This window comes from Mercenaria mercenaria, chromosome 6, assembly GCF_021730395.1.
Source record: "Mercenaria mercenaria strain notata chromosome 6, MADL_Memer_1, whole genome shotgun sequence".
NCBI classification, from domain to species: domain Eukaryota; kingdom Metazoa; phylum Mollusca; class Bivalvia; order Venerida; family Veneridae; genus Mercenaria; species Mercenaria mercenaria.
The window spans coordinates 10745552-10756395 of NC_069366.1; the positions used below are offsets into that span (position 1 = coordinate 10745552).

At 35.4% G+C, this 10844-nt stretch overlaps 1 protein-coding gene across 1 annotated transcript in view; it reads right to left on the reverse strand.

Moving 5' to 3' along the window:
- The window catches only part of LOC123549678 (uncharacterized), a 226715-nt gene that overhangs the window by 98823 nt on the left and 117048 nt on the right, over positions 1-10844 (reverse strand). The gene's annotated exons all lie outside the window — the stretch shown is intronic.

Below are 10844 nucleotides of genomic sequence, written 5' to 3' on the forward strand. Positions count from 1 at the left end.
GGCTGTATTATCATTCGGCAGCAAGAAAAGGTAACCATGTTATAACTGTGATGGGAAGTAATTTAACATAAAATATGAAAAGAGACTATGACTGGCAAATGTAAGGACTGAGACCAGTCTCTTTCATTTAGACTAGCTACTATAGTCTGATAATAAGCTTTTTATATACTAATGTATTTCCTTGTCAGATACATGTATCTTTCATTTATAGATACTCCCTGTTTATAGATTGCTCCCTGTTGAATATCTGGCTGTATTATCAGACCTTACATTCGGCAGCAAGAAAAGGTAACCATGTTATAACTATGATGGGAAGTAATTTAACATAAAATATGACAAGAGGGCCATGATGGCCCTATACCGCTCACCTGAGTAGAGTTGCTTGCTTGAACAAATTTCTTAGCTAAAGCTTTAAGATCTAGGCCTTCTGGTTTATTTTTAGCAAATTTATGAAGATTTCCCTATGTACAATCAAGTAACCCCTGGTGCTGGGTCAATTTGACCCTGGGGGTCAAGATTTGAACAAATTTTGTAGAGGTCCACTAGGCAATGCTACATGTCAAATATCTAAGCTCTAGGCCTTCTGGTTTATTTTTAGAAAATTTTGAAGATTTTTCTATGTACAATCAAGTAACCCCATGGGACGGGGTCAATTTGATCCCGGGGGTCATGATTTGAATAAATTTTTGTAGAAGTCTAATAGGCAATGCTACATATCAAATATCTAAGATTTTCCTATATAAAATCAAGTGACCCCTGGGGCGGGGTCAATTTTGACCCCGGGGTCATGATTTGAACAAATTTTGTAGAGGTCCACCAGGCAATGCTACATGTCAAATATCTAAGCTCTAGGTCTTCTGGTTTATGTTTAGAAAATTTTGAAGATTTTTCTATGTACAGTCAAGTAACCCCATGGGACGGGGTCAATTTGACCCCGGGGGTCATGATTTGAACAAATTTTATAGAGGTACACTAGGCAATGCTACAAGTCAAATATCTAAGCTCTAGGCATTCTGGTTTATTTTTAGAAAATTTTGAAGGTTTTTCTATGTACAATCAAGTAACCCCATGGGACGGGGTCAGTTTGACCCCGGGGGTCATGATTTGAAATATTTTGTAGAAGTCTATTAGGCAAGCTACATGTCAAATATCTAAGATCTAGGCCTACTGGTTTATTTTTAGAAAATTTTTGAAGATTTTCCTGTATAAAATCAAGTGACCCCTGGGGCGGGGTCAATTTTGACCCGGGGGTCATGATTTGAACAAATGGTGTAGAGGTCCACTAGGCAATGCTACATGTCAAATATCTAAGCTCTAGGCCTTCTGGTTTATTTTTTATTTTTTTTTGAAGATTTTCCTATAGAAATCTATGTAAAATCAAGTGACCCCTGGGGCGGGGTCAATTTTTATCCCGGGGTCATGATTTGAAAAACTTTAGTAGAGGTCCACTAGGCAATGCTACATGTCAAATAACTAAGCTCTAGGCTTCTGGTTTCTGAGAAGAAGATTTTTTAAGATTTTCCTATGTAAAATCAAGTGATCCCCGGGGCGGGGTCAATTTTGACCCCGGGGTCATGATTTGAACAAACTTGGTAGAGGTCCACTAGGCAATGCTTCACACCAAATATCTAAGCTCTAGGCTTCTGGTTTTTGAGAAGAAGATTTTTAAAGTTTTTCCCTTCGGTTGCCATGGCAACCAGAGGTCTGCATGGAATTCAATTCTTTGAACAATTTTTAAAGAAGACCATCCAAGGAACATCCCTGTGAAGTTTCATCAAAATTGGCCTGTTGGTTTAGGAGGAGATGTTGTTTAAAGGAAAGTGTGGACGGACGACGGTCGGACGTACAACGGACGGACGGACGGACGGACGCCGGACGGTGAGCGATCACAATACCTCACCCTGAGCACTTTATGCTCAGGTGAGCTAAAAAGAGACTATGACTGGCAAATGTAAGGACTGAGACCAGTCTATAAGAGACTGAATCCTCTGTCTTGCATATACATCGTTTACACAAAAAAATAAGTCATTTTCTTAAATATATCTGCACTGAAAAAGGCATTCCTTCTGGAACGAATGGTATAAGGAGAAACCTGCTTCATACAAACTTTGATAAAATTAAATTTAATTAATTATATTTCCTTATGTTAAGTGATGCGGCTAGTCTAATACGTGATTGGTTAGAATCCGCCGTATTCAACATTGTTTCGTATCATTGCATTGAGTGATTAATAGTCTACAATTTAAACTTACCAAGTACAATGTTAAGAGCCCATGTGCTATATCCACAGATGTTTTAGAAAATTTCAAACTGGGCATTTTCTCCATGCAATATGCAATGGTTGCCTTATTGTCAATTTTTCAATTTTGCAGTATAAAAACGATATATGTTGATTATATAATATTAAGTGAAAGTTTTCTTTGTACTCGCGAAATGTCACGTGAATTCGCACTTTGAATAATGTTTGGCAGACATGCCCAACTTTTATCAAGTCACCGTAAATGTTAGAATGCTGTGAACATTACTGCTGACCACTCTCTGGCGATCATATTTCTTTTATTACTGAAACAAAAAATTCGCTGACGGCCATCCGCAGCGTTTCTGTCAATACGAGGGGTGTTCAGTAGATATGTAGACTGATTCTACAACCTCGTTCAGTTATGTGCGATTTAAAATAACTGGTACCATATTAATCAGTAGTGTTTCCCATAGTAACTTTACTTATAACAAAAGTATGACGTCACCTAATACGTAATCAGATGTTATTGAACAACCATAGTAATGCCCCATCGGCCCAGTCTGAGATTTAATGTAAAACAAATTACATGAATATCTAATGCCAGCTGCTAGTTGCTACTTGCCAATTGCTAATTGCCACTTGCTTCATGCTAGTTGCTACATGCCAATTGATACTTGCAAATTGCCAGTTGCTACTTGCTAGTTGTCAGTTGCTATCTTGAGTGATCAGAATCTGAATCTTGCAGCTTTCGACAGGCATATGTCAGACATGTTTTGTATCTTTTTGATGATATAAAATACTGATTACAATTACGGGGGAGGGGGTAGAGACAAGATAAGACTGTAAACGAGCATATTTTACATCTATTATATGTAAACTAGCCACTGGCAAGTAGCAAGTAGCAAGCAGCAACTGGCATGTCCATACCCGCATTCCATACAATTCAATAAATCTATTCTATAAAATTAAAGCGGCTAATTCTTACAAAATTTTAATGTCAGTCGGCCGATCGAAATAAATAACTGTTTATCCAGGGTAAGTCACGTGTGGACTAACATAAAATGACACTACTAAAACATCTAGAAATCTGAGCAAAATATATCACAATCCAAAGAACTCAGAAGAACACCAATTACTGAAGAAGACCAGAGTTTCATAACTTGATAAAGCTTATAACACAAATGAAAAGCTTGTTTTATGATTTCCACAGAAAGTTTATTATTTACATGGATCATTTCTATGCAATGTTTACGTTAACAGAAATAGATATATTACTGAAAATAAATATTCTGGACCTTTAAAAGACGCTCTGTTCATTAATAAGAAACGTTTTGCAGTGTAGTTTTATAGACTGAAAAATAACAAAATTGATCACAGAGTTGACGTCATGAAGACATCGACGATGTGAACGGGAATGTTTACCCCTTGATTAAACAGATGATCACAAAACCATTATTATGCAAGGTAACAGTTTCAAAGTGTAAATCTGAAGCAAGCAATTTTCAAAATGATACAAATTTAATGCGCCTTCGTTAACTACTTTTTTAATGTTATGGGAGAAGTCTACGTATTTTATATGACCCCCACCCCTCTCGTATATTTTGAAACCAGCCTAGCAGTTTCTGAAAGAAAATTTTGCATGATTTTGCTAAAGGCGTTTGAAGCAGACATACACACGCACGCACTGGCAGGTAAGTTTTTTAACGCAGCGGAATGAATGATAGAAGATGGTAGAAAGTCTTATAATTGTTTTGAAATGTGTCCAGCCGTTTCTAACATATTACACTATTGTAATGTAAGCACAACCTAAGCTGTGTTTTATTCGAAGCAAAAATGATCTAAAAGGATTTGGAACAATAACACTCAGTTTGAACATTCATATGAAATTGTTTAAAAATTTAGACCAGTTATATATACCATGACCATAAAAAAAAATTCATCCCGTACTCTGGCTGCCTGCCGCGAGTTTTAAAGAAAAGGGAAAGATTTGAAGGAATTTGGTGTATGGCTTACAAATAAAACAGTCCATCGAAACTATTCTGAAATCGCTTTTCAAGCCGCCTGAAAGACATTTCTCACAGTTTAGTTTAGAGGTAGCGTTATAAGTTAAACCTGCCGAGCAAACACCCTCTCTCTCCTGGAGGTTATGCCTATAACTTGGCGGATTATTTGGAAAGAATCTGGCTGACAGTCACCGAACGAACATTTCTGTAAAATTATTTGGAAATTAGGCCAGCAGTGTCTGAGAAAAATATTCTTTAAGTGTTTAATATAGCTTGATAGGTAAAGCCTGCCTCGTTCTCTAGTGGCAATATTTCTTCGTTTTGTTTTGGCGAAAAAGAATGAACTAACAAAAGGTAGAGTGTCACCCAAGAAATTCTTCTGTGAAATTATTCTTAAATTAGATCAGTTGTTTCTTAGGAGAATGTCTTAACGTTTTTCATTTCAGTTGCCGTGGCAATCAGAGTTCTGTATTAACACAAGTAATAACATTGTGGTAAATGTTCCACTTTTTAATCAAATACAAAATTCAATGTGTTTCGGTGTTTTTTTTTTGTGGCAAATAAAATGCAAATTGTAAATAGTAAAATACGAATCAATTCCAATATTAATTGCTTACTTTATCAAATATGCATACCTTTATCATGACATCACAGTACATTAGGGGTTTTAACTGACCAATCAGGGAGCTGCATTTTCGAGTACCTGCCGGTTTCCACTTGGGTATAAACAAGTATATTTGCAAAGAATATATTGTGACTTTACAAATAAATATCACACTGTTTTAGAAATCAAATTAAGATTTTTTACTGCACATGCCCCAGATGATGCTATAAACAACAAAACTTTGAAGTTTTATTGAAATACTATATCGATTTAATACCTTTATTTTAGTTAAAAGTTTGAGATTTTACACAGGGAGTCTATGATAAAGTCCGAGTAAATTGTAATCAATACCCAAGTGAAATAAGTATCATTCCACAAAGTTTTGGACATGTTAAAATTATGATTTGTATGCCTTCTCTCAATTGTCTTTTGAACAATACTTTTCAAGACAAATTTAAATGGAATGATAATATTACAAGCGCGGAGCTATGCATCGTTTCCCTTACTACTTTTGAACAAATTTTGACCGTACCATATATCTTCCTGTTTTGATAGCATGATGGATGAGATGAAACACAAAAGGAAACTATATGATACTATGATTCAAAGTTAAACTCTTAAACTTCTAAACTTAAAGTAAAACACCATTTATATCAAACGCCCAATGATACTGATAAAAGTACGTGAAGTCATTTTGGAAACAAAAGTCACGGGTCTTATCTTGAAATTATATGTACCCAATCGTTCAAACAGGATCTCTCTCTAACTACTAACCGCCCCTACTATCTCTCTCTCTCTCTCTCTCTCTCTCTCTCTTACGTGCTTTACTTACATGCACACAAACAGGCTGGCTTCAAGTGTTATAATACAAAGCAATCAAAATTCTATTTGGCAGTGTTCATGCAATTTTTTCAGTCCATCTTTAAACATAAAAGATAATGCTTTTTTGCCAGAGTGTCCTTCAATTTCCAAATCACCGACCGAAAGCATCGCTATAGCTGAGTATGTCGGGCTTTGAGGAGAGAGATTTTGTGTACAAATAGCTGACCCACTATCGCCCGCTTTAGCAAAGACATTAACTGCATCGTTTCTGTATTGATCTAAATCAGATTCATTCATGTATCTGACATACAACTTAACATTCGTGCATTCCTGTGTATCTTGTGGACACCTCATGTATATATCAGAACTAGTATCAACATCCGTATTTGTATTCCTAGAACACAAGATCCTGTTGCCAGCAACCATAACTTTATCTGCATCTGCAATACCTTGATTTTCATTGTTAATATGAGCACATGAAGCTTCAGCATTGAGCGTACTTTCTAATTGTGTTGCAGTATCTTCATTTTCGAATTTTCTTTTTCTTGACTTTATACACTCTACTTTTTTATCGGACGCACAAGCTTCAGCTTCAGCTCCTTCTTCACTTGTTTCATTGGAAGGTACTACAGGTGCTTCCATGTTTGCATCACTGTCTTCATTCTGTTGTCTGGTTCTATCCTGAGGTAAAGACACTAACAAGGATTCGCAAAATGAACCGACCATGTCCTCTAGATCCTTCAAGTTATTAGCTGCTAATGGGTCTATGATCACTATGTAATCTTCAGCCTTTGGACCATATTTACTGTAGTCAACAGTCATTATTATTCCTTGTGTCAAACCAGTTTCTGCACCAAACTTATGGACATAACGGCCAACTAAGTTTACTGGAGAATTCTGCTCTAGATTAGCTTTTGTCACGCGCCAAACATTATTTTCTAAGGAACTCTTACTACTTTCTTGCAAGGTATGGATCACTTTTAAGGCAGCTATATCAATAAGTCGACATTCGTCGTGACCGGATTTGACAACATGTTGAGAAATACTTAACGGATTGTATCCTCCTTTTTGTACAAATACTCTCATAGTACCATCTACAACATGCGCACAAGTTAATCCATAAAGTGTTCCATCCGTTGAATTCAAAAATGTACCCAACGTTCCCTTGGTAAATGTTCCTCTTTGTTTAGTCTGACAGTGCAAGGTATCACCGGGTTCAAATGAGCCATTCATTTCCTTCGCTTTGCTTCGGATATACCTTATACTGTAAGGAAAATGGAAGTTGTGGTTCCGAAGTTGTACTGCTATTTTAGATTTCACATCTGTGATATCATTTTCTTGAATTCGATCTTTTTGTTGGTTTTCTGAGTCGTCCGCTTCGATTTCCATTTCCTCCGAGTGCTGGTCTGATACATTTGTCCGTTTCGCACTATCACACAGAGTGTTTGCGTTACTGGTCTTCTCTGTATCTACGATTGCTTCTTTCTCCTTTTCATCGAGGTGTATCTCAAGATTTCCATAAACTGTTCCAAGGCCATACACTCCTTTGATCCTAGGAAATACATATTCATAATGAGTAATCCAATAAAGGAGATAAACCACAACGAAAAAAATCAAAGAAGGTAAAACAAGTTACAGTTCAGTAAAAAATGAATATCTGTGCTTGTGAACGAATATATATTACTTGAAAAAATGAAACATAATCAGTACATTTCAAAACCACAGTTACATATATATTCTAATGAAATATATCAGACAACAACTACGGCATTTAATCAGGGCTAATGTACATTTATTGCACCATTCACTTCTTCAAATGATCGCCTATCGTTTTAGAAGATTCTGTAAGTTTTCTTTCTTGCCAAGCTATTGTCGGAACATTTTTGTGTAAAAAGGGTGTATACTGAATTATTTTAAGACTATTCTGCACGTTTGAAACAAACGATGTAAATGTAAAATTTCATTAAATCAATTTTGGCGAAGCATCATTGAACCCAAAGGGAATTCAGCCAAAACAAATATAAGAGTACTAGGTTTCATGACTTTTCGTTAGACCAGTTTAAAATAACGGTCCTTCGGTCAATTTTCACAATGAGCTTCTATGGAAAAATGGCATTTAAGTTAACATTAACGCGTAGAGAAAATGTTCCACATCATAGACTCTAATGTAACTTTTCATAGTTGTAGATTTTCCCAGTTTCAATCATATGACCAAGTAAAATATACAGATCCGAATTATACATAATTGCTAAAACGAACGATGTATTAACACAAATAAACTGTGTAACCAAAGACAAATGCATTAAAAACTAATTTCTAGATAGTACCATAGGTTTGATATTTTAGTAAACATAGTAGATCTTGAAAATAGTTAAATACTGGAATCGATATATATTTAAAATTCAGTGCCAATATTTGTTCACTGAAAACAATAAATACAAGTCTAAGAAGCAAATTCGCACATCGATAGTATTTTAAAGCACAATTTTAACTAAGATTGTAGCTAATCAAAGATGGACATTAATTCTATTACATTCTATATCTTAGTAGAAGAATTTTTCTATATTTTAATAGAAAAACCTCACAAAATAACAACAATGTTTTAAACTGTGAAATTATTATAAATGAGCAGCAGGCGATTTACAATTAATTCATTCAACCATCGAAAAAAAAACATCTTCGAAGATCATGCAGGCCAAGACATAACACACTCACATATAGAGATATATACAGACAATCAGATCTACAGACAGAAAGACAATGTTATATATATAGAGAGAGAAATGCATAATTATAAAACAATAGATGAATACACATCAGCCAAAAAATATCCACCAAAAACACGAGTACAAGTATACAATATACAAATACATGTATCAGTTAAAATAACAGCTATACATCTGGTTATTTAATACTTACATATACACACACATGTGCAGACAGAAGGACAAAAGGCTGTAAATCAGAAATTAACACAAATAGATATACACGAAAGATGAATAAAATATACAAGCTTTGTATTTTGATTTCTACAGTATTATCTCTCCTTTATAAATGAGCAGCTGGCAATTTACAAATAATTCATTCAATCATTTCGAGGATCATGCAGGCCGAAACATAACGCACACATAATATAGATATATACAGACAATATCGACAGACAGACAGACAGACAGACAGACAGGCAATGTTACATATAAAGACAAATGCATATGAATAAATAGATAAATACCATCCAAAAAAAAAAAGCATACAAATATCAATCAAAAACACGAGTACAATAAGTATACAAATATACAAATATCACTTACAATAACAGCTATTCATCTGGTTATTCAATACATATACAAACACATCTACAGACAGTCGGACAAAAGGCTAATCAGAAACTAATACATGTCATCAACACAAATAGTTATACACGGAAAGATGAATAAACCCTACAATCTTTGTATTTCGATTTAAACAGTATTGTCTCCATTTTAATGGAAATAATAAGCAAGAAATGTATTAGTGTTTCGCTCTTGCATCACTGTTTGTAATTTGTAAATTCAAAATAACTTTATTAAAAAAAAAAAAGACTTTCCTGGAAAAGGGATAATAGGATTATACGTATGCAAACGGAAATGAAATGTGCGTTACTTCCACTGGATTTTAAATTCGTCTGCTTAGAAAATATAGCAATGTCAAAAAGACATCTTGACGGCATATGAGGTTTTGGCGACTGTTGTACGCAATTCTCCGACTCTTATCAACCAAAAAAAAACAACCTATCAAGAAGATCGCTTCTATAACAAGCAACCAATAATTAAACATAATAAATTTAGGTATACGTAGGGGGTAACCAGTTCAAGTCAACTGGCGTGAAAGGTTTGCGACCATTGAGACTTTGGTTGCGTTTTGCTGGTTTTAAAGGTGTCTTAATCATACAGTTTTCCGCGGGATGTAAGTGACTGTGACATTTAAGAGCATAGGAGACCACAGAAATGTAAAATTAAGATCATGATAGTTTTGCTTTTAACAAAAAGCACCGCTGCATTGTTATCTTTATGTGAGACTATGCTTTAGTTACACAGATCGGAATCCCAAATCTGTAGAGAGAGAACATTGGGAAAGAATTCTTTGATGTATTGTCTACCATAGCAATAGACGATGGCAAGCTTCCATGAAGCCAAAGTAAAGCAAATACGGTCACATACCTAGAGATCCGGAAGCGTCAGTGCATAAGTGTAGGTTGTCTGACAGGACCAAATGTTGGACTGAAAGGATTTTTTTCCCAATGAAATTTTCTACAAACATTTGTCAAACTTTATTATCTCTTCGACTTTCTTTATTGAGAGTTATCCTATGCACTATATATTTTGACTCTTTCTTAGTTAGGTCTTCTAGGCGGCGTAAACATGCGCGGCCAGGAACTACGATTTGACAGTATAAATTCAGGAGACCTAAAAGAGACTGTAGAGGTTTTAGGTTGACTAGTCGCTTGCATGATATTTTGAGGAGAGAGGTGCGTAACCTTTATAAAGGATGTGGCGGAAGGTTGTTGAAACGAAGAGCAAGCCATTAACCAGTATTCAGTTTGTATACGGTCCCAGGGTTACTGAACAGATTATCTTAACATTCAATATTGATATACTGAGGCCATGCCTGGTCCTCTTGTTGCAATGTTTCTGACTATTTCCGCATACTTCATTAGTTAATGGGGTTCAAGGTATTGTTTGACATAGTAAACAGCAGCAAAACGTAGGAAAGCAGTGGTCCGTGTGTCTATGTTTGTGACTTTTCTTTCTAATTTGGCGTGATGCTCATATATGTTTGATTTTCCATTTGTAAGACGTATTGGGTAGGTTTATCGGATGAAATTGACGGAAGGAGGGAATCCATATCGACAAATTTATGTTTCCATATTTAAGGGAGACTTCTTAATCTAGAAAATAATGAACGAAGATACAGGTTGTACTGACTAGATGCCATTACCTTCCATATTTGCAATTTGTTTTACATGTTGTTTAACGCTGCCTCGGTTGTTTTTTGTGTTCGTCTCCTCAAAATCCAAATCGCTGTCCTTATTTGACTCAGTATCCCATATCTCTGATAGATGTTCCCTTGCAGATGTTGTAATAGTTATCATTGGGTTAGGTGTTGAAGAATGGGTAGGGAATCATGATAATCCATG